Source organism: Danio aesculapii, chromosome 4 (assembly GCF_903798145.1).
Source record: "Danio aesculapii chromosome 4, fDanAes4.1, whole genome shotgun sequence".
Lineage (NCBI taxonomy): Eukaryota > Metazoa > Chordata > Actinopteri > Cypriniformes > Danionidae > Danio > Danio aesculapii.
Window position 1 is genome coordinate 7339769 of NC_079438.1, and position 19708 is coordinate 7359476.

The 19708-nt window shown below is 41.0% G+C and overlaps 1 protein-coding gene and 8 non-coding genes across 9 annotated transcripts in view; 3 read left to right on the forward strand and 6 right to left on the reverse strand.

The window, feature by feature from the left end:
• The window catches only part of LOC130222807 (zinc finger protein 91-like), a 218630-nt gene that overhangs the window by 179247 nt on the left and 19675 nt on the right, over positions 1-19708 (reverse strand). The gene's annotated exons all lie outside the window — the stretch shown is intronic.
• On the forward strand, positions 3784-3856 carry trnar-ucg (transfer RNA arginine (anticodon UCG)). The gene has a single exon. It is a non-coding gene; the product is annotated as a tRNA-Arg (tRNA).
• trnap-agg (transfer RNA proline (anticodon AGG)) lies at positions 4925-4996 on the reverse strand. The gene has a single exon. It is a non-coding gene; the product is annotated as a tRNA-Pro (tRNA).
• trnar-ucg (transfer RNA arginine (anticodon UCG)) lies at positions 5448-5520 on the forward strand. Its single transcript has one exon. It is a non-coding gene; the product is annotated as a tRNA-Arg (tRNA).
• On the forward strand, positions 7111-7183 carry trnar-ucg (transfer RNA arginine (anticodon UCG)). The gene has a single exon. It is a non-coding gene; the product is annotated as a tRNA-Arg (tRNA).
• trnap-cgg (transfer RNA proline (anticodon CGG)) lies at positions 8007-8078 on the reverse strand. The gene has a single exon. It is a non-coding gene; the product is annotated as a tRNA-Pro (tRNA).
• On the reverse strand, positions 17511-17583 carry trnak-cuu (transfer RNA lysine (anticodon CUU)). The gene has a single exon. It is a non-coding gene; the product is annotated as a tRNA-Lys (tRNA).
• On the reverse strand, positions 18289-18362 carry trnan-guu (transfer RNA asparagine (anticodon GUU)). The gene has a single exon. It is a non-coding gene; the product is annotated as a tRNA-Asn (tRNA).
• trnak-cuu (transfer RNA lysine (anticodon CUU)) lies at positions 18473-18545 on the reverse strand. The gene has a single exon. It is a non-coding gene; the product is annotated as a tRNA-Lys (tRNA).

The following is a 19708-nucleotide window of genomic DNA, read 5'->3' on the forward strand; positions in this document are numbered from 1 at the left end:
AAATGCCGTCTAAATTCATTAAATTTCTTTCCCTTTTTAATCCTGGGTCACCACAGCGGAATGAACCACCAACTTATTCAGCACATGTTTTACACAGCAGATGCCCTTTCAGCTGCAACCCATTACTGGGAAACATCCATACACACTCATTCTCACACATATTCACTACTGACAATTTGAGCTTACTCAATTCACCTGTACCACATGTCTTTGGACTTGTGGGGTAAACTGGAGCACTGGAAGGAAGCCCACGCCAACATGGTATGCCACAGAAATGCCACCTGACCCAGCCGAGGCTCAAACCATCAACCTTCTTGCTGTGGGGCGAACATGTTACCCACTGCGCCACCATGTCACCTCGTCATCTAAATTGTATTTCTAAAATTAGTTATTTTTCAGCCTACTATGTTAAAGACAATGAAAAAAACAATTCTTTGCCACAAAATAGTTAAATTAATGAACTGAGCCTGAAAAAATTATGAATTTTAGAAAAAAAAAATGTATATAGCGGCTGCATGGTGGTGCAGTGGGTAGCACGTTCGTCACACAGGAAGAAGGTCACTGGTTCGAGCCTCGGCTGGGTCAGTTGGTGTTTCTGTGTGGAGTTTGCATGTTCTCCCGGTGTTTGTGTTGGTTTCCTCTGGGTGCTCCGGTTCCCCCACAAGTCCAAAAATGTGGTAGAGGTGAATTGAGTTGGCTAAACTGTCCTTAGTTCATGTGTGTCAATGATTGTGTATGGATGTTTCCCAGTGATGGGTTGCAGCTGTAAGGGCATCCGTTGCATAAAAACATATGCTGGATAAGTTGGCGGTTCATTCCGCTGTGGATGTAACAACAATTGTTCTTAATTGTCCTGAACCGAATGTTTTCTTCAGCTTAATTACCTGGGCTGTTAATTTTTTTATTTTATTTTTGTTTTGACAGCAATAAATTAAAAGCAGTTGGACAAACTAATGACTCTGGTATTTATTTGTATGTTCTTGTACGTGTGGTGCTGTTGTGTTTTGGTCTTCAAATACTTTCATCAGTGTCACTACTACCTGTCTGTTGACTATCTGCTGAACATTTACAGACTAGTAGCCATGCTGTCTGTGATGTTGGCTCCTTACAGTCATTCAACAGCATTTCTTAGGTTTTCACTTCATTTTGATGGGCCCAGTGTGACAACAGATGAGCTGATTAATGTACCTTAAAGGGCACCTATGGTAAAAAATCTACTTTTCAAGCTGTTTGGACAGACATATGTGCATGTATGGTGTATAGACTGTCATATTGGGGTGATATAAGCACACCCAGTGCTTTTTTTTTCAATTTAACAACAGAAAAACGATGGACCAATTGGAGCGGTTTTCAAACCTACTTTACGTAGGAGAGCGGTCCCCCCGCCCACCAATATTGATTGACAGGCGCGTCATCATATCCTCAGTTTGTTGATTCACGCCGTCATTTTCAGAGTGATTCGAAGCGATATCACTAAAGGAACACGCTAGCTCTATTTTTAGATGCAAGGCTCATTGGACTCAACACAAGAGCAATATTCTCCACATTATCGCTCTAATCGGAATTATTGGTTGTATCTTTAGGTAGGTTTGCAAACATGTGTACTTCTCATTGAGTCTACCTTATACTTCAGCCGTTTGCATTTCTCGCGATCCCAGAAGCTCCCTGTGATCTTAACTAGCATGCGTTTTAGAGTTCTAAACATATGTTTCTATCAGGGTACACTCAAGTCGACGGCTGGGCGCCTCCGACCGCTGCAGACTTGAATTACTGTTGTGTGTACCCTGGTAGAAACCTATGTTTAGAATTAAAAAATGTGTGGCGCGATGATTCGGTTGGCTGTAAACCTGTACAAAGACACATATGATTTTGTACTCTCTGCTTGGTCTGTGTCCAAGTCGTACATGTACGACTGATTGCTGAACCTCTCACTCCTGCTCCTTCTCTGTCTGCCTGTCAGACTCTGTTTCAAACGCAGAGCGGGTGAGCTCATGGCCCCGCCACGTTGGCTGGAAGCCGAAACTAATTTACATGTGAAGCAACACACCCATAAATCAACGAACTGTGGACACGCCCCCAACATGACACCTTTTAACACATTATAATAAAAAAATCTGAATTGTGTTTTAAACTGAACCTAAACTGGCACACTCAGAAGAACCATAATATTAATATTAAATCTTAAAAAAGAGCCTATGTGCCCGTTAAAGTAAAATAACTGTCTACTGAAAGAAAGGTTAAATGCAACAAATAGTTAATTGAACACTCTTAGATTGTACCTAACCCTAATTTTATATTTGATTAAAGTTCATGTTAAAATATCTTGCGTTGCTACTTATAGGCATCTGAATGTTTACTTAAAGTCTATTCATAAACTGGATAACAACTACATGCAGACAATAACAACAAACATCTTGGTGGTCAATGTTCTGAAAACTTGTTGAGGATTTGTTGCATATCTACTGATACACTGTTGAACATCTAGAACCTAAATTGGTAACACTTATCTTACCGAAAGTTTAATAAATGTTTACATGCTGTAGATATTGTGTTGATTGCCTAAGAACATTTAAAGACAATCTACAGATACTATCCAGATGAAAGTAAACAGATAAGAACTTGAAAAGTAACTTACGGTCAGCAGACTATCTAAAGGGGGACCATCTAAATAAAGTGTTACCCGGCTCCTTTTCGTTGGCATCTTGTTGAAGGCATACAAAAAATCCATGACAAATGATTGGCGAAATGGCCCAGTGGCCAAGGGATAAGGCATCAACCTCCACGGCTTGGGATTGTTGGTTCAAGTCCCATCTGGGTTGTCTTTGAAGGTCTCACTTCAATTTGGGAGCAATGTTTGGTGGATGAAACACGGTAGCTGTGAAAACCTTCTTGAGATGTGTTTGCATGTCATTAACTTCCTGCATTGCCATGCATATTACCTCTTATGACTAAAAGGGTAACGAGATACCTAACGCGAAAGGCCATTTTGAATCCTGCATGGTGCCTACAGAGAAGAGACTGTGTACAAAGACAAAATGGTGCTTACATATAAAGCTGGTGGGTTGTTCAAGATCCATAAACAAATCTAACAACCGAATCATTGCCGCTCCTTTTTTTGTCTGTATAATTGTACATGTTAGACTGATTTAGTTCAGAAGTCCACTAAATGTTCATTCACTAAAGTCACAGCAAAAGCTGCTACAATTAACACAGAAACACCATAGATAGCACAGCACCACTGCTTTTCTATGACAGTCGTAGGGCTCGTCCGGGATTTGAACCTGGGACCTCTTGCACCCTAAGCGAGAATCATACCCCTTGACCAACGAGCCCTGTAAAAGGAACCTGCAGTGCCACAAGAAATTCTGTGAGACCAATCCAATCTACTCTTTGTTCATGTTGTTTTTGTTACGTGTGTCAGCAACTCTCTGGAGGCATATTACAGTTCACAGTAAGTATAAAAACAGTCCAGTGGCCTAATGGATAAGGCACCAGCCTTCGAAGCTGGGGATTGTGGGTTTAAAGTAACAACTGGGTTGTCTTTGATGCAGTTCCTTTTAAGTTGACTGTGCAAGACAATCCAGTGTTACCCTCAAAAGCTAGGTTCATACCCTTAGGTCAAAACGACATGACAATGGAAAACTCCTCAGAGAAGCTGTTTTGTCATTAGGTGTACACACCAGATCGTCTGAATGCAATATGGCATAGGGATCCTAAAGTACTGTTTTTCTGAGTTACAAGAACTTCCTGAGCCATACATCAGATATGACAAAGGCTAGTGTTGACCCAGTGGCCTAATGGATAAGGCATCAGCCTTCGAAGCTGGGGATTGTGGGTTCAAGTCCCATCTGGGTTGTCTTTGTTGGGTTAAATTTAAGTTGTGTGAAACAATTCCGACTGGTCTTCTCAAAACTTAGGCGTGATGATCTGAGGACAATAGTTAGCTTCGAATTCTCAGACTTGCTGCACACTTCAAATAAAGATTCACCCAATCTTGCTTGAATCTCACTGTCACGTTACGAACCTAAAAGGTTCCGCTAAGCTCTGGTAATGGAGATCTTGACTTCAAATACCTCGTGGCTTTCAACTAATGGTCTCTTGTTAGGTGGATGATGATGAAATGCAAACAAGAAAATAGCTGCAGAAAGGTTGTGATTTCAAGTTAATGAGAGTGGCCTTGTCTGGAATTTGAAACTCATGACCAGTCACACCATACGCGAGAACCATACCCCAGGACCAATGAGACACGAATGTGGATGATTGCACAAAGAAAATGTTTGACCATTAGTTGCACACATCTTATTTGACGGAATGCAAACTGGCATCCAGATCCTAAAGTGCAGTTTTCCATGCGTTGGCATCTTGTTGAAGGCATACAAAAGATCCATGACAAATGATTGGCAAAATGGCCCAGTGGCCTAATGGATAAGGCATCAACCTTCGGGGCTTGGAATTGTTGGTTCAAGTCCAATCTGGGTTGTCTTTGAAAGTCTCACCTCAATTTGGGATCAATGTTTGGTGGATGAAACACGGTAGCTGTGAAAACCTTCTTGAGATGTGTTTGCATGTCATTAACTTCCTGCATTGCCATGCATATTACCTGTTATGACTAAAAGGGAAACGAGATACCTAACGCGAAAGGCCATTTTGAATCCTGCATGGTGCCTACAGAGAAGAGACTGTGTACAAAGCAAAAAAAATGGTGCTTACATATAAAGCTGGTGGGTTGTTCAAAATCCATAAACAAATCTAACAACCGAATCATTGCCGCTCCTTTTTTTGTCTGTATAATTGTACATGTTAGACTGATTTAGTTCAGAAGTCCACTAAATGTTCATTCACTAAAGTCACAGCAAAAGCTGCTACAATTAACACAGAAACACCATAGATAGCACAGCACCACTGCTTTTCTATGACAGTCGTAGGGCTCGTCCGGGATTTGAACCCGGGACCTCTCGCACCCTAAGCGAGAATCATACCCCTAGACCAACGAGCCCTGTAAAAGGAACCTGCAGTGCCACAAGAAATTCTGTGAGACCAATCCAATCTACTCTTTGTTCATGTTGTTTTTGTTACGTGTGTCAGCAACTCTCTGGAGGCATATTACAGTTTACAGTAAGTATAAAAACAGTCCAGTGGCCTAATGGATAAGGCACCAGCCTTCGAAGCTGGGGATTGTGGGTTTAAAGTACCAACTGGGTTGTCTTTGATGCAGTTCCTTTTAAGTTGACTGTGCAAGACAATCCAGTGTTACCCTCAAAAGCTAGGTTCATACCCTTAGGTCAAAACGACATGACAATGGAAAACTCCTCAGAGAAGCTGTTTTGTCATTAGGTGTACACACCAGATCGTCTGAATGCAATATGGCATAGGGATCCTAAAGTACTGTTTTTCTGAGTTACAAGAACTTCCTGAGCCATACATCAGATATGACAAAGGCTAGTGTTGACCCAGTGGCCTAATGGATAAGGCATCAGCCTTCGAAGCTGGGGATTGTGGGTTCAAGTCCCATCTGGGTTGTCTTTGTTGGGTTAAATTTAAGTTGTGTGAAACAATTCCGACTGGTCTTCTCAAAACTTAGGCGTGGTGATCTGAGGACAATAGTTAGCTTCGATTCTCAGACTTGCTGCACACTTCAAATAAAGATTCTCCCAATCTTGCTTGAATCTCACTGTCACGTTACAAACCTAAAAGGTTCCGCTAAGCTATGGTAATGGAGATCTTGACTTCAAATACCTCGTGGCTTTCAACTAATGGTCACTTGTTAGGTGGATGATGATGAAATGCAAACAAGAAAATAGCTGCAGAAAGGTTGTGATTTCAAGTTAATGAGAGTGGCCTTGTCTGAAATTTGAAACTCAAGACCAGTCACACCATACGCAAGAACCATACCCCAGGACCAATGAGACACGAATGTGGATGATTGCACAAAGAAAATGTTTGACCATTAGTTGCACACATCTTATTTGACGGAATGCAAACTGGCATCCAGATCCTAAAGTGCAGTTTTCCATGCGTTGGCATCTTGTTGAAGGCATACAAAAGATCCATGACAAATGATTGGCAAAATGGCCCAGTGGCCTAATGGATAAGGCATCAACCTTCGGGGCTTGGAATTGTTGGTTCAAGTCCAATCTGGGTTGTCTTTGAAAGTCTCACCTCAATTTGGGATCAATGTTTGGTGGATGAAACACGGTAGCTGTGAAAACCTTCTTGAGATGTGTTTGCATGTCATTAACTTCCTGCATTGCCATGCATATTACCTGTTATGACTAAAAGGGAAACGAGATACCTAACGCGAAAGGCCATTTTGAATCCTGCATGGTGCCTACAGAGAAGAGACTGTGTACAAAGCAAAAAAAATGGTGCTTACATATAAAGCTGGTGGGTTGTTCAAAATCCATAAACAAATCTAACAACCGAATCATTGCCGCTCCTTTTTTTGTCTGTATAATTGTACATGTTAGACTGATTTAGTTCAGAAGTCCACTAAATGTTCATTCACTAAAGTCACAGCAAAAGCTGCTACAATTAACACAGAAACACCATAGACAGCACAGCACCACTGCTTTTCTATGACAGTCGTAGGGCGCGTCCGGGATTTGAATCTGGGACCTCTCGCACCCTAAGCGAGAATCATACCCCTAGACCAACGAGCCCTGTAGAAGGAACCTGCAGTGCCACAAGAAATTCTGTGAGACCAATCCAATCTACTCTTTGTTCATGTTGTTTTTGTTACGTGTGTCAGCAACTCTCTGGAGGCATATTACAGTTCACAGTAAGTATAAAAACAGTCCAGTGGCCTAATGGATAAGGCACCAGCCTTCGAAGCTGGGGATTGTGGGTTTAAAGTACCAACTGGGTTGTCTTTGATGCAGTTCCTTTTAAGTTGACTGTGCAAGACAATCCAGTGTTACCCTCAAAAGCTAGGTTCATACCCTTAGGTCAAAACGACAGGACAATGGAAAACTCCTCAGAGAAGCTGTTTTGTCATTAGGTGTACACACCAGATCGTCTGAATGCAATATGGCATAGGGATCCTAAAGTACTGTTTTTCTGAGTTACAAGAACTTCCTGAGCCATACATCAGATATGACAAAGGCTAGTGTTGACCCAGTGGCCTAATGGATAAGGCATCAGCCTTCGAAGCTGGGGATTGTGGGTTCAAGTCCCATCTGGGTTGTCTTTGTTGGGTTAAATTTAAGTTGTGTGAAACAATTCCGACTGGTCTTCTCAAAACTTAGGCGTGGTGATCTGAGGACAATAGTTAGCTTCGATTCTCAGACTTGCTGCACACTTCAAATAAAGATTCACCCAATCTTGCTTGAATCTCACTGTCACGTTACAAACCTAAAAGGTTCCGCTAAGCTATGGTAATGGAGATCTTGACTTCAAATACCTCGTGGCTTTCAACTAATGGTCACTTGTTAGGTGGATGATGATGAAATGCAAACAAGAAAATAGCTGCAGAAAGGTTGTGATTTCAAGTTAATGAGAGTGGCCTTGTCTGGAATTTGAAACTCAAGACCAGTCACACCATACGCAAGAACCATACCCCAGGACCAATGAGACACGAATGTGGATGATTACACAAAAAAAAATGTTTGACCATTAGTTGCACACATCTTATTTGACGGAATGCAAACTGGCATCCAGATCCTAAAGCATTGCCATGCATATTACCTGTTATGACTAAAAGGGTAACGAGATACCTAACGCGAAAGGCCATTTTGAATCCTGCATGGTGCCTACAGAGAAGAGACTGTGTACAAAGACAAAAATGGTGCTTACATATAAAGCTGGTGGGTTGTTCAAGATCCATAAACAAATCTAACAACCGAATCATTGCCGCTCCTTTTTTTGTCTGTATAATTGTACATGTTAGACTGATTGAGATCAGAAGTCCACTAAATGTTCATTAACTAAAGTCACAGCAAAAGTTGCTACAATTAACATAGAAAGATCATAGTGAGCACAGCTCCGCCTCATTTTTTATGACAGGCGTAGGGCTCGTCCGGGATTTGAACCCGGGACCTCTCGCACCCGAAGCGAGAATCATACCCCTAGACCAACGAGCCCTGTAGAAGCAATCTGCAGTGCCGCAAAAAATTCTGTGAGACTGATCCACTCTACTCTTTGTTCATGCTGTTTTTGTTACGTGTGTCAGCAACTCCCTGGACGCATATTACAGTTCACAGGCAGTAAAAACAGCCCAGTGGCCTAAAGTACCAACTGAGTTGTCTTTGATGCAGTTCCTTTTACATTGACTGTGCAAGAAAATCCAGTGTTACCTTTAAAAAGCTAGGTTCAGACTTCCGGCGGTTAACTGAAAGCGCATGGCCGCTTAACTTTTTGTCTCCCGTTCGGTCGGAGTTTAATTCCCCAATTAATACAATTAACACCTAATTCCTAATCGAATCTAATGATGGAAGGGGAGAAAGTCAGAAAGACCTCCTAACGAGGCGCAGCCAAGATCGGTGATTGTGTACTTTCAAGAATTCAGAGTTAAGGAAATGGTTCTGCACACTGCGTGGAAGAAAAAGGAAATCTTTTACAACAACGGCAGGATCTACTTTGATCATGACTACCCTGCTGAAACCTTGGCGAAAAGGAAGGCATATTCTCAGATCAGGAGGATGCTCAAAGAGAAGGGAATACGATTTCAGACACCACCGCCAGCGAAACTGCGAGTGTTCTTTGACGGCGGGCCGGTCACCTATGGAAGCGCAGACGAAGCGACTGAGGACATGAAGAAAAGGGGTTTCCAGTTTGGCCCCGAGACATCTTCAGAAGTTGAGGTTTTGAATAAAGCGCGGACGACCGGCTGGCAGCGCTCTAAGAATACAACAAACCGGCAGACCCGTCAGGATTGGATTAAAGAGAGGCTCCGGAATTTTCCGGAATAAAGATAGATTTAAAGGTTTAGGATTTGTTAACTACGAGTGGCAAATGACCGTAAACTACACAATTGGTGAATGAACCAGCTGTTTGTTACGGACATTCTAGTTTATGCCAGGGGACAGCCGCGTACACCCACATCGGGATGGAGTAAGACTGAATCCTTTTTTTTTCTTCCCCCTACTCTATTTAGACTGTTATCTCACGTAGGCCGCTGCTGTTATCCTACTTACCTCAAGTCTTCAATTTTGTTACAATTTCAATTCTTGATCTGCAACGGGTAAAATCGCCCTTAGTAAATAATGTAGTTGACCGACAAATACGGGAAAGACTTTTTTGTTTTTGACGTTCGTAAGTGCACGCAGAATACCCATAAGGGCACTTAAGGCTGCACTGAAGAGGGGCTCTGGTGTTTACCTAGACTATTCCCCTACACTAAGAAGTAAGAACTGTTCATTGCTTCGAATGGAGGTCTTTATATGCATTCTGTTTAGTTCTATTATTTCCAACTGTAAAGTTATGGGTTCTTATTTTATTTTATTTAGTTCATATGTAGTTCAGACTTGGTCACGAATAACATATACCTTACAGAAAGTGTTTTATTACAAGATCACATGCAGATTCAGGAATATAGGGTGATTACCCTGAATGTAAATGGTTTATACAATCCAATCAAGAGAAGCAAGGTTATTGCAAAGATGAAAAAGGAAAAGTTGCATGTTATATTTATGCAGGAGACGCATCTTAATAATCTAGAACACGAAAAACTAAAACAAAAAGGGTTTAAGAATGTATTTTATTCATCTTATTGGAAGGGAAAACGAAGAGGGGTAGCAATATTAATTAATAACTGTGTGAACTTCCGCCTGCTTGCTGAATTTTCAGACAAAGAGGGTCGATATGTTTTTGTTAAGGGTCTCTTAGATCAAAAAGAAGTTACGTTAATTACCGTGTACATACCCCCTGAGCAAGACAACTCATGCAAAAGATAAGTTTTTCAATTAATAGCTTCTGAAGCATCAGGAGTTTTGATATGTGGAGGAGACTGGAGTGCCCAGATGCAACCCAAGCTTGATTCCTCTAATGCATTAAAGAGGCTAACCTCTAGAGCAAGGGTAACTAAAAAACTGTTGATGGAATTGGGATTGATAGATGTATGGAGGGAGCTCCATCCATTAGATAAACAGTTCACATTCTATTCCGCAAGCCAAATTTCCTACTCAAGAATTGATTACTTCTTTGTTTTTAATTCAGACAGACACCGGCTTATAGACTGCAAGATAGGAACCAGAGATATCTCTGACCACTCACCTGTTTATCTAACTATACATTTAGATAACAAAAAGAACGACTCACTGTGGCGGCTTAATACAAGTATACTGAATGATAGTACAAATAAAGAATTTATTCAAAAATAAATAAAGGATTACATCGATAACAACAACAATGGGGAAGTATCACCAAGTATTTTATGGGATGCATCAAAATCAGTGCTTAGGGGTAAACTCATAGCCCTTACATCACATAAGAAAAAGGAAAAATGTAAAAAGATGTTTGACTTGCAGGAGAGCCTTAAAACCTTAGAGAGAGAACATATTGTGAAAAAGAAACCTCATATCTTAAGCCAAATAAAAAGTATTAAGAAGCAAATAAATGAACTATATGAGGAAGAATTAGAGAAAAAAGCCAAATTTACTAAGCAAAGATATTATGAAAACGGCCCAAAGGCTTTGAAGTTATTGGCTTGGAGGCTTAGAAAACAGCAGGCAGAGCGGACTATCCTGTAAATTAGAGATCCTAAAACTAATAGAATTAATCACAAACAAGATGATATCCATAACATTTTTAAAACCTATTACAGAAATCTATATAGTGAAGTAAGTACAACTAAACCCACAGGAATAAATATCTTCTTAGAATCATTAGACTTACCCTCCATAGGCACAACACAGAATAAATCCCTAATGGCAGAGATTACAAAAGAGGAAATAGGGAAAGCGATTTCAAGATTAAAAGTAAATAAAACACCTGGCTCAGATGGCTTCCCAGTTGAGTGGTACAAGGCATTCAAAGACCTGTTAATTCCCATGCTTTATGAGTGTTTTAACTACATGCTTAAAGGTGGTGAACCACCAAGAACATGGAGTGAGGCAATCATTTCGATAATTCCTAAAGAGGGTAAAGATAAGAAGGAGTGTAGTTCTTTTAGACCTAGGAGACCTAGAGACCTAGAATTAAAGGGGGAAAGTAGAATTAAAGGGGGAAAATCACTGCCTTGCTTGTCTGACTATTACAAAGCAGCCCAGTTACGACCCTTATTAATCTGTTGTAACCCAGAACACACAGCAAAATGGAAAGACCTGGAAACTTCACAAATTGATATCCCACTACAATCATTATTGGGTAGCAAGTTTTTACATAAACACTATTTAAACAGCTTAAATCAGTGGTCCAAAGTTCCCCTTAGAATCTGGTTTAAAGAGTGTAATTCTCCACTACTTGAAAAACAGTCTACATTGATTAAATGGGTAGCATTTGACCCTGACTTTAAACCAGCTAAAATTGATGGGAGATTTCAAACTTTGTATAGGTTTGGCATCACTACTTTTAGTTTAATTTCCTCAAATGGGGAATTAGATAGCTTTCAGAAAATCTCAGATATGTATGGTCTGGACAAATGTGATTTCTTTAGGTACCTGCAAACCAGGACCTACTTTAATAGAGAGATTAGATGCTTGGAGAGCCATCCCCCTAACTTAATTGACTTAGTTATTGACATCTACAAGAACAAAGACAATGGGAGACTTGTTTCAAAATTGTATTCTGCCATCCAATCCACCAAGGAAGACTCAACAAATGACATCAGACTAAAATGGGAAAGAGAATCCAACCTAGTTATCTCAGAGGAAGATTGGTTGAATATCTGCTCAGTGCAGTCCACCTCTTCCAGCTCTGGTATGTGGAGAGATTTCTGCTGGAGGAATCTTACCAGATACTTTATAACCCCCAAGTTAACATGCATGCAAACACGGGAGAAGGACAGGGGACAGTGCTGGAGGAAATGTGGAGAAGACTTGGCAAACCACTTTCACATATTTTGGAGTTGCCCAGCCATTCAGTCATACTGGCAGGACGTAATGCAAGTAATACAAAATATTTTTGGTGATGATGTGGACTTTTCTTTTTTACAACAATTTACCTGGGAAATATTGCCGCCAACTTAACGGTAAAAGACAAGTATTTATTAAAAATACTCCTAGCAACCAGTAAGAAAACTGTGACTCGAAAGTGGCTACAACTGGAACCCCCTACAAAATCTGAATGGTTGGATATCATATCTAATGTTCAAAATATGGAGAGGATGACTTTTTCTTTAAAACTACAAAAGGACAAATACCTGCAATATTGGGAGAAATGGATTGTACTTATGCCTTTACACAGTGTAATCTGATTTCTATATGTATTTGTTAATGTGACCTGTAAGGAAATGTGCGACCAGTCAACTGTTAATTTAGGTTCCAGTGTTTTATTGTACTACTTATTTTATTTATTATTATGATTTATTTTTATAATTTTTTTATCTATTATATGTTTTTTTTCTTGTTTTTTTCTTTAAAAAAAAGAGAAATAAAAATAAAGTATAGAAAAAATAAAAACAAGTAATCCTTTAAAAGAAAAAAAACACTTCATTATTTAATACATAAAAAGATTTTTCAGATAAGTGCAACACTTTTTCCCTTCACCTGAAAAGTGTGTGATAGTATGGATCAAATTCCATATTTTTCCATGTGATTAGCCGAGAGCAAGAAAGAAGGAATCCACAAATATCCACAATATCCTGGAAAAAAAAAACACTGAAATAACGGGCTCTGTATGAGAGCTGCTCTTTGAAGAGAATTAGGCAGCTAGCCTAAATAAAAAAGATTGTGTAAAATGAAAGACGTTATTTATAAAGACAGATTTTTTCAGTGTATGAACATGAATGGCAGCTGTTGTTTTTGATCTAACAGCAGCAAAACTACATGCTGAACGCTGTGAGTTTGCGTCAGGATGATGATGATACATTTTAGTTTTTTTTTCCTTTTTCAAAACAGTTTAGAACAAAATAAACAAAACAGCAATAAAAACAAACAAACAGACATTTTTAAAGGAACATGGAAACAAAAAAGACATACAAGTGTCAAAGGTCACCGAATACAATCTTATTTACATTCGTATTTATCGTTGATAAATGTTGCTATATAAAATTATGTTAAGGGTTACGTGACAAACATCAACAAGCTCCAAACATATAAAATAAAAGCACCACAATGAAATTAAAACAATACTTTTCTTCTCAATCATTTACCCCAGTATGCAGACATTTTATAAGCTTGTTGTCTTAAGGTAAATGTCAGTACTTCCATGTCATACACCTCTTTAACAATATCATACCCTTCGCCTACAGATGGAGGATCTTCCTTGAGCCATTTCTTTGTAATAGCCTTTTTGCTAGTTGTTAGTAGTGTGTTAAGAAGATACACATCATTTTTTGGTATTTCTGCAGAGTAAATTCACAGGTACATAGTTTTAATTGCATTACATTCCAGATTCAATCCCATTATTGCATTCATCTCTATTTAAATCTTGCCAATAGGTGTGTATAATATTACAGTGCCAAAATATGTGGTAATGATCTGCTAATACATTTCCACATTTTCTCCAGCATTCACCATTTCTTGATCTCTAGTTTGAAAGTATTTGATTTCAGGTGTTATAAAGAACCTGATTACATTTTTCCAAATAAATTCCCTTCATGAATCTGAATTAATTGTGACCATCTGTGTTTCCCAAATAGTTAATCATTCCTCATTTGTTATTTTTATATTGGCTTCCCTTTCCCATTTCTGCTTTATATACATTGGTGAGTGTTGGGGAACAATAGTCTGTTACGGAGGGGGAAGAGAGGGAAGAGAGGAAAAAAGAGAAGAAAAGGAGGAAAAAAGAGAAAGAAGAGAAGAAAAAGGGGCGGAAGAGGAAAATATTTTTTATTTCATTTTTAATAATTTATTTGTACTATTAATATTTGATTAATACTACATATTTTATTGTTTTTTTATATATAAATATATTTGCTTTTAAGTACATTTCTGCTAAGTATTTTGCTAAGTATAGAGAAACTACAAACTAGTTTCTTTATTGAAACATTATTTTCTGGACTATTTCATTTTGTGCCTATTTAATTTTTTGAATTATACTATAGCAAAACACAACCAACTAAAAACAAACAAACAGAGAAACAGTTAAAATGACCAAACATTTATTTAAAATTAGTCATAGCCAATTATTTACATTTACAATATAATAGCTCAACAGCAGTGCAAACAAGTGCAAAAGAAGAGAAAAAAATTACAATAAATTAAACAAAAATAAATAACAACACAAAATGAAATAAGCAAATATAACTTCAATTGTAAAATAAATGATATAAACAAATAAATTAGAAATTTACAATTTTTTTATTATAATTTAAAGTAACAAAAATTTACAAGTAAAACAAAAGACCCCTGAAAATATTTAAATGTCAATAATAAAAATAAACACTTCAGGAAGTGCCCAGGTCTTCTGAAACAGTTTTATTATTTTTCTCCTTTTTTAATTCTTTCCAACCACTGCTCCTTCGGCAATGCCTCTACAGAGGGGCAGTATTTAATGCCCTTGTACTGGCTGTGTCCAGTCTCCGCTGTTCTAAACTGCCCACATTTCTTACATGTATTATGCTGTACTTTGCAGGTCAGTTTACGAACGGGAGCGACAGCAGTACCAGGGGCGGATGGAATGGCAGGAGGGGCAGAAGGGAGGCCAAACCCAAAAGCCAGCATAGACCCCTGTGAGGCCACTGGCATCAGCATGACCAGTTGAGTCCCTGGTGGTGGAGCAGGAATAAGTTGCCGTTGGGCTTGCTGCATCTGAGCAGGTGGCAAAGCCGGTGGGTCTGGCAAAATGGTCCTTTTTCTTTTTAGTTTAGCCTGGCCCACAGTGCTACTGGCCAAGTGGTACTGGTGGGCCGGGCCTGGCTGAGGTGGTGGAGATGGGGGGCTCACATTGGCAGGCAATAAGGGGTCAGCCGCCACAGACAAGCGGCTTGGAAGTTGCAGCCCCTGCATCACAACTGCAGTGTCCTGCTGTTTAACTTTTTTATTATGCCACTGTACCAGGGTGGTGTGACTCACATCCACCAGTTGAAGGTTAGTCTGCTTCATCACTATAGCATTGGCCAAAATGCTGCGCCTGATTTTCCTGTAGTCTGCCAGGATGAGATCCCATCTGGACACTATGCCGGTCCCCTTCTTTTTGGGTGTTCTATGTATGGCACAGAGCCTGACAAAAAAAGTCTCAACCAAGCGACAGCAATCTGGCCATTGTGCAAGTGGGGCAGAGGTGGTCAGGGCATGCCTCTTCAAACTCTCCACTCCTGGGGTAAACTCCTGTCTCTTCTTCGGGGACCTAAACCTCCCAGTGTCCAGCTTTGCTTGATGCCTGGCTGCAAACACCACCCTCTGCTTGTCATAGTCCAGCAGGTTCTGCCAAAGAGCAACAATGTTGCTCACCTAAGCAGAGAAAGCAGATAATACATGCCAAATGAGAAAGCAAAATGTGCAAAAGGTAAGCAAGTATGACAAGTTAAAGAGTGAACAAAGAGTGGGTTTATATTCCTTACCTGCTGGTTGGTGAGGACAAGGGAGGGCTGATTCCTCAGGTCCACAAGATAATCTGCCAGGCTGTCCACTCTGTCCATACCTGGTACACCTGAGCCATCCACAGCCTAAAAAAATAAAAATAATAATTATAATACACACACACATAAACATACACATACACACACACATATATATATTTATAACAAACATAGGCACAAAACACAGATTGTTGATGCGTTAGATGCGTAAACATAGATGGGTTACAAGATATTTACATACACCAGACTCAGATGTCGGAGTGCTTTGCTGCAACATGGAGGCAGCAACCAGGGTGGCAGAGGCATCAGGCTGGGTGGAGGGTTCAGTAGGTTGGGTGGAGTGGGCAACAGGTTGGGAGGAGGCATCAGAGAAGATGGTGATTGCAGCAGTTTGGGAGGAGGAAGCATGCTGGATGGAGGGGGCAGGGGGTTGGGTGGAGCGTGCAGCAGCATCCAGGGCAGTGGAGACAGCAGACTGGGTGGATGCAGAAGCAGGATAGGCAGTGGAGGCAGCAGCCAGGCCGGTGAAAACAGCAGAGGAGGTGGCAGTCCGAGTGGTGGAGGCTGGAGGGTGGATGGAGGAGGTCGCAGCCAGGTCGGTGAAGGCTGGAGCATGGATAGAGGAGGTAGTTGCCAGGGCAGTGGAGGCTGGAGGATGGATAGAGGAGTTAGTTGCCAGGGCGGTGGAGGCAGCAGGGTGGATGGAAGAGACAGCAGCTGGGGCAATGGCAATGGGCTCAGAGGTGGGTAGGAAGTGGGAGGAGATGGAGAAGTTTGGGTCATCTGAGAGACTTGGCACAGTTATATCATATACTTCGTCCTCCCCGAAGCCCTCATCTTCTTCCCCACCTTCATCCACATCCTCCAACATTTCCTCTGTTTCCTCTGAGTCTGGGTTCAATGCAGGTAGTCAACACCAAGCAGCTCTCCTACAAATGGAGAACAAAAACACACAGACATATATGACTTATCATATTTAAAGCATTCCATAATAATACTACAAAGACTTTCAATAATATCTAGACTTCTGTATTTGCCACTCACCGCATGGTTGGCTTTGGTGATACAAATAATAAAAAAATAAAAATAAATAACAATGAACACCCCCAAACCAAAAGTATTATGCACATAGTTAAGTGTAGGACATACCGGTGTATATATTTTTGTGTAAACTTTATTTTGTTTTTGGCTAAGAAATACGGGGGGAGGGAGCTGTTGAAGCATCCAAACAACCGTATATACAGTGTATATGCATGTATATTTAGATACAGTTATTAATTTAAAGACACGTTCGAACAAAATCAATGATTTCTGCAAGTGTATCAAAAGTCTGCAATGTTAAACAGGGTGCGGGGTCGTGAACTTTGACACTATGCACAAAAACGTGAACTTAGGGTGACTTTTGTTAAAGTTCTTGTCATAAAATTATAAATCAGCGTTAGGAGGCCAAGACTGACATAACAAAAGACTACAATCGACAAAACAACTTTTATCAGTAGATATAGACGTTGACAAAAATAACTTACCTTGATAGGTTATATGATGATGTGCTCTCGTCAGAAGACAGCGGTGTTGACATTCATTTGCATATGCCGCGACGCGATTGACTCTCATCCATTCTCAATATGGAGAGCGAGAGCGGCGATTGGCTCCCGTCCATTCTCACAATGGAAAGCGAGTGCGGAGATTGGCTCTCGTCCATTCTCACAATGGAGAGCGAGAGCAACGATTGGACGAGGAGAGAGACTGAGACAGATGATCCTGATCCAGGTAGCGCCACAGAGACTCAGACACCAATCCAACTGTAGTAGAAATGCTGAACTTTGTCACAATAGGTATGCTTGAAGAATCCAAATGATAGCTGCCGAAAAGAGAGAGAGAAAGGTAACAGAAACGCCCAACGTGGGGCTCGAACCCACGACCCTGAGATTAAGAGTCTCATGCTCTACCGACTGAGCTAGCCAGGCTTCTGACACTTTCTTTCTAGTCACTGTTTTGATCAATACCTTCCTTACCTGTGTAAAGTTCGATGCTGTTTTAAAGTCAACTGAAATAAGTAACTTGGGCAATCCAGGCACTGGACAACAAACTTCTGCTAAATCCTGAAGTCAACTTGTAATGCTAGACAGCACGTGGCCCAGGATCATTGCCCGGTGCATGTGTTAGCAGTTGCAAGGCAGTAAAAGCCTCCGTTCGTCCCTGAATGGGCTCAAAGCAACAACCTTTCGGTTAACAGCTGAACGCGCTAACCGATTGTACCACAGAGACTCAGACTAACCATACCAACTGTGGTAGAAACGCTGAACTTTGTCTCACTTGGTCTGCTGGATGAACCCAAATGAAAGCTGCCGAAAAGAGAGAAAGCTAAAAGAAACACAACGTGAGGCTTGAACCCACATCACTGAGATTAAGTGTCTCATGCTCTACCAACTGAGCTAGGCGGGTTTATGAAACTTTTATTCTAGTCACTATTTTGATCATTACCTTCCCTACCTGTGTAAAGTTTGATGCTGATTTTAAGTCAACTGGAATAAGTAACTTGGCCAATCCAGGCACTGGACAACAAACTCCTGCTAAATGCTGATGTCATCTTGTAACGCCAGACAGCACGTGGCCCAGGATCTATGCCCAGTGTATGTGTTAGCAGTTGCAAGGCAGAGAAAAGCTTGATTCGTCCCTGGGTGGGCTCGAACCACCAACCTTTCGGTTAACAGCCGAACGCGCTAACCGATTGCGCCACAGAGACTCAGACACTAATGCAACTGTGGTAGAAATGCTGAACTTTGTCTTGATAGGTATGCTCGATGAATGAAAATGAAAGCTGCCGTAAAGAGAGAGAGAGAAAGGTAACAGAAACGCCCAACGTGGGGCTCGAACCCACGACCCTGAGATTAAGAGTCTCATGCTCTACCGACTGAGCTAGCCGGGCTTCTGACTCGGTATGCTCGATGAATCCAAATGAAAGCTGCTGAAAAGAGAGAGAGAAAGGTAACAACTGGAATAAGTAACTTAGCCAATCCAGGGACTGGACAACAAACTTCTGCTAAATCCTGATGTCAACTTGTAACGCCAGACAGCACGTGGCCCAGGATCTATGCCCAGTGCATGTGTAAGCAGTTGCAAGGCAGAGAAAAGCTTGATTCATCCCTGGGTGGGCTCGAACCACCAACCTTTCGATTAACAGCCGAAACGTGCGAATCGATTGCACCACAGAGACTCAGTCACTAATGCAACTGTGGTAGAAATGCTGAACTTTGTCTTGATAGGTATGCTCGATAAATCCAAATGAAAGCTGCTGAAAAGAGAGAGAAAGGTAACAGAAACGCCCAACGTGGGGCTCGAACCCACGACACTGAGATTAAGAATCTCATGATCTACCGACTGAGCTAGCCAGGCTTCTAACACTTTCTTTCTAGTCACTGTTTTGATCATTACCTTCCCTACCTGTGTAAAGATTGATGCTGCGTTTTAGTCAACTGGAATAAAAAAATTGGCCAATACAGGTACTGGACAACAAACTTCTGCTAAATCCTGATGTCATCTTGTAACGCCAGAAAGCATGTGGCCCAGGCTCTATGCCCAGTGCATGTGTTGGTAGTTGCAAGGCAGAGAAAAGCATAATTCATCCCTGGGTGGGCTCGAACCACCAACCTTTCGGTTAACAGCCGAACGCGCTAACCGATTAAGCCACAGAGACTCAGACACTTATGCAACTGTGGTAGATATGCTGAACTTTGTCTCGATAGGTATGCTCGATGAATTCAAATGAAAGCTGCTGAAAAGAGAGAGAGAAAGGTAACAACTGAAATAAGTAACTTGGCTAATCCAGGCACTGGACAACAAACTTCTGCTAAATCCTGATGTCAACTTGTAATGCTAGACAGCACGTGGCCCAGGATCATTGCCCGGTGCATGTGTTAGCAGTTGCAAGGCAGTAAAAGCCTTCGTTCATCCCTGGATGGGCTCAAAGCAGCAACCTTTCGGTTAACAGCTGACCGCGCTAACCGATTGTGCCACAGACACTCAGACTAACCATACAAACTGTGGTTGAAACGCTGAACTTTGTCTCACTTGGTCTGCTGGATGAACCCA